The following is a 5,051-nucleotide window of genomic DNA, read 5'->3' as shown; positions in this document are numbered from 1 at the left end:
TGGAGAGAACAAAAATGAATGACAGATGATTATAGATCATATGGAGAAAACCTGGCACTGTCAAAATTATTGATAACAGAATTTTATAGTTGTCATAAAATTTAAATTATTCAAATAGTAAACCATTTTATTACTAAGTTAAATCCTAGATGAGAGTCTATTGTTTTTAAATTTCAGTTGAAAAATCCAGATTTTCCAAAAGATAAGGTGTGATTATGTCATTTTTATATTTGCTTAATTCTTTCAGCTTCCTGGGCAGCTGGTTATTACAATGGATAGAATGCTATGCCTGTAGTAAGGAAGAACTGAGTTGAAATCCAGCTTCAGGAATGTACTAACTTTTTGGCTTTGTTGCAAGTCATTTAACTCTGTCTTGATTCCTCATCTGTAAGATGAGATTGAGAAAGAAATGACAATTGGTCCTAGTTTATTTACCAAAATATTCCCAAATGGGGTCCTGATGATATGAGTAAAACAAATGAATAACAAATGACTTCCTATAACTTCTATGTTCAAATATAAACTGCTTTGAAAATCCTCATCTGATCCTAATTTATCTTTCCAGCTTCATAGTACCTATAGCTCTACTCCTCTGATCTACAGTCTAGCCAAACTAAACTTTTTGGTATTCTTCTCACAAAATAGTTTATAATTCATATGTGAGTATTATACTAAGTATCACTTGCAGGAAATAATCTCCCTATCTTTCTCTTTGAATCCATTTTATTTCCAAAAAAACTCATCTATTCTGTTCCTTTTGACTCTTAATTATCTGATACTTTTCAATACAATTTATCCAGATTTGCATATTCACTTATTCTCTGTATAGATATTACCTAAACTTCTTGAGAATTGGACCATTTTTTTTCTGTTTTTATATACTCAGCCCCTCGCATATTGTAACTTCTGAATAAATGATTGTAGTTTGATTGATTGAATTATATACAGATATCTACTCTGCTACTCATTGTATTGGCAGTAGGGATTAAAATGTTACCTTACTTCCAACAATATTAAACCATTTTCTTGGAGAAGAAAATTAAAATAACGAGAAAATGAAGTAATTCCCTTTTAAATGTATCTAATAAATTTTCTACCATAATAACACCATACATAAATATGATCCTTTTGAAATGATGACTTCCTATTAATGAACAGAATAAGAAAACAGCTGATATGGTAGCATAAGCACAAAATTTAGTGTCAGAAAACCTGAATTTTAACCCTGTCCCCTACTTTATATTTTTGTGTTACACAAGTAATATTGCTTCTTTGAGAACCAGTTTTATCATCTCTCCTTGAGCTTCTAATACTTTCAACCTCCTAGTTTCATGTCTGCTAAAGATTTAACTCCTTACTTCACTGAAAAATTGAAAATGTTCATAATAAGCTTCTTTCTCATCCCTTCTTTTTATCTAAAAATCTATGACATCAAGCTCTATTCTTTTTTCTTTCCTGTAGTTAGATACTTGGATGGCCCTTCTCTTGCCAAAACTGATTCCTCTCTTTACTTTGCTTGCATCCTTTCCCATTTTCTCTAGCAGATTGCCAAACCAATGATCTCTCTCTAAATATATCTATTTATATGTAGTGTTTTTCTTAATGACCTCAGGCATATTCAAACCACCTCAATTGTTAAAAAAATTAATTAAGTCCACCACATCACATATGTTATGTCATATCATATTATATTTTGTTATGTTAAATTATATTATATTTTGGTTTTTTTTAGCCAAACTCATAGAGGCACTTCTACACAATTTTAATCCTATGGGTGGTATACTTAATAGAGTACATGGTCTAGATTCAGGAGGATATATCTTAATGACCTCAAATCTGTTCAGTCATTTGTTAATCATGTGACTCTAGGTAAATCAATTAAGGTTATTTGTCTCAATTTCCTCATCTGTAAAATGAACTGGAGAAGAGAATGGCAAGCTTTTCCAGGAGCTTTGTCCAAAAAAAACTCACCAGGGGTCCCAAAAAGTCAGACACAACTTAAAAATAACAAAATATAATTTTGTTGTAGACTACCTTTCTTGTCATTCACTACTTAACCGTTGGAAATCTATCTTATTGACCTCTCTTCTATGTTAGACATTGTTGACCACCCTCTTCTTCTCAGCTCTCTCTTCTCTGGGTTTTTATAATGCTATGTTATCCTTATCTGTCTGATCACTACTTTTCAATTTCCATTTCATTCCCTCTTTTTGTCCCAAAGCTTTCCCTGTGTTCTCTGGACTCTCTACATTAATCTTGATTACTTTGTCTCATTCCATGATTTTATCTATCATTGTTTTATAACATGGCTGATTTTCAATCTCACATCAAGTTGATATTACACATTTTAAATTATATTTCACAAATTCAGCATGCACAAAGCAGGAAGTAAAATCTTTCTTACAAAATCTACTCCTTCTAACATCCCTAACTTTTGGAGATATCACATACTCCTTCCTATTTTCATTTAATAGTTACCAGACATCATTTGCATCAAATTTTTGAATGTATATCTTGAGGAAAACAATTTATTAGAGCATAAAATCTAATTGACACATGTAGAAATATTGAACATACTTTACTGACTGCAATTCAACAATATTTTTTTCAATTAAGCTTAATAACACACCATTTGAGAAAGTATTACTTTATATTTTTGTACCACAAATTAATGTTTTGACTAATGAGGGAGAAATATTTTTTTGTCTCTGAAATATTTATTCATCATTTCTTCTCTTTTTCCTTTCTACTTTGTTTTGTACTCTTCTCATTTGTTTCTTAGATACTTTTGCCTATAATTGCTTTCTCTTTTTTAATGTATCTCTCATCATGCATGATGTTTTTGTCATGAATCAGCATTTATTATTTAAGTTTAAGAACAGATCATTAAGCGGTGGGGATGCATTCAAAATAGTCAAAGAGAGAAAGAAAGAGAGACAAGAAAACTAGAGCAGCTCATCTGTGTCAGCTCTGGAGGGAATTGATCCTGATTTTTGAGTCTTGATCCAGGGTACACAGGAAGCACATGATAAGATGGAATTCTTTGGGAATAGTTTTATTAAGAGAGCAAAGAGTGGCCAAAGTTACATATCCAAACAAAGGTGGGCCTGCATCCCTCTGTGAACACTTCAGCAATGTGCTGAAACTGAAGCATAGCACTTTGACAAATTCCCTTTGAATTATTTCAGCTCTTATAACACACTCATGGAGCTAAAGTCTTTGTAATAAAGACTTTTCATTGTTTCTATAACTTCTTGAACTTTGCTTCTAGTTTCTTTGAATATGCATCCAACTTGTAGGCTGCCTACTCAAGAGCTGCTATTTGTCCTCAGTTAAAAGGATCTGATGAATTAAAATGATAAAACTGAAGTGCTTCATATTTCTGATTTAGGTCTTTTAGGTTTCTCTTTATGTTGATTGCAATATCTTTCATCTCTAGATACTTCAAGGTGGTGAATTTGTTCATATTTTCCAAAAGCTTATAGCTTTTGCTGATGGCTATCAGCTGGCTGGTCAGGTATGTGGCCATTTTGGAGAACAGATCCTAGTAAAAACCAGTAATATCCTCCTCAGCCATCTGTACTACTGCATCTTCTATGCCAAGGGAGGGAGGAGAGAGGATTGAAGGAGGGATGGGAATGGGAGAGGGGAAGGAGAATGGGAAGGGGAGGAGAGGAAAAAAGAGGAGAGGAGAAGGGAAAAAGAGGGAAAACGAGAAGAGGAAAAAAGAGAGGGCAGAAGAGAGGAAGCAAGAAGATTCCATGTATGATTGGGTTTTTTTTTATTCATTTTTCCAAATTATCCTCTCCCTCCCTCCACTCCCTCCCCCTGATGGCAGGTAATCCCATACATTTTATATGTGTTACAATATAACCTAGATACAATATATGTGTGTAAATACCATTTTCTTGTTGCACAATAATTATTAGCTTCCGAAGGTATAAGTAACCTGGGTAGATAGACAGTAGTGCTAACAATTTACATTCGTTTCCCAGTGTTCCTTCTCTGGGTATAGTTATTTCTGTCCATCATTGATCAACTGGAAGTGAGTTGGATCTTCTTTATGTTGAAGATTTCCACTTCCATCAGAATACATCCTCATCCATGTATGATTTTTTAAGGAAAAATAAAAAAAAGTTCCTATGCCACATGTTCATAGTCTTTCAAACATGAAAACATTTATTTAATGAGCTAGTCTTTTTGCTGCCCTATGAACCATTTTATTTTACTTCAGCTTGATCAATAGGCATATTAAATGCCACTTTTACATATGGTTCTCCTAAAGAAACACATTGCTTTTTTTGTTTTGTTTTGTTTTTCTCTTTTCCTGAACAAATTTTTTTCCTGAACCTTCATGTAGGTTCATATTTTCAGGACATGTGTTTGGAGCAAAAAATATCCTTTTTATGATGTCATATATCATTTTTTCTCTTTGATTTATCATTATTAGGAGAGATGTTTCACTATTTAATTTACCTTTTTTAAGGAAAAATTAATTCCCTATGCACATCTGAAATGTTTATTACTAGATATTGTAATTCTGAATTTGAATACAAATTTAGGCTTTGTTTTTTAGTGTTCTTATAGAATATTTTCATCTTCCCTTCTACTGCCTTCAAATACTACTGATCAGTTTTCCTATGTATTTTTGATACTTATAGTGCTTTTTTTTTTATCATTTTAGTCCCCCCAAAAAACATCCTTTAGTTACCTTTTGTACCATATTTGGAGGAGAGCAAGGAAAAATAGATACTGTATCAGTGACAGGAAATGCTATAAACTTCTATTTGTTTTTTTTTTTTCCTCAGAGAATCACCTACTTTTCAATTCTGTTATCTCCCTTATCATTCCAATCTTTTGTGTTAATGATAACATTTATTTTTATTTGAAGTATTGAATAGGAGACTGAAACTTAACTTCTTTCTTCATGAACTTTTTCATAACTTTCTATTTACATGTCATTAGATCTGATTATATTTTAATTAAAGAACATCCTTGGATTATTTGTTTTTAAATTTGTTGGATTGTTATATCCAAATAATTTATCCCCT

At 32.1% G+C, this 5,051-nt stretch overlaps 1 pseudogene; it reads right to left on the bottom strand.

The window, feature by feature from the left end:
• Positions 1–3,235: 3,235 nt before the first annotated feature.
• Positions 3,236–4,723, bottom strand: LOC141549562 (biogenesis of lysosome-related organelles complex 1 subunit 2-like; annotated as a pseudogene).
• Between the last annotated feature and the right edge of the window lie 328 nt (positions 4,724–5,051).

The sequence above is a fragment of the Sminthopsis crassicaudata genome, chromosome 1 (genome assembly GCF_048593235.1).
Source record: "Sminthopsis crassicaudata isolate SCR6 chromosome 1, ASM4859323v1, whole genome shotgun sequence".
NCBI lineage: Eukaryota > Metazoa > Chordata > Mammalia > Dasyuromorphia > Dasyuridae > Sminthopsis > Sminthopsis crassicaudata.
This window is presented reverse-complemented; position numbering and strand designations above follow the sequence as displayed.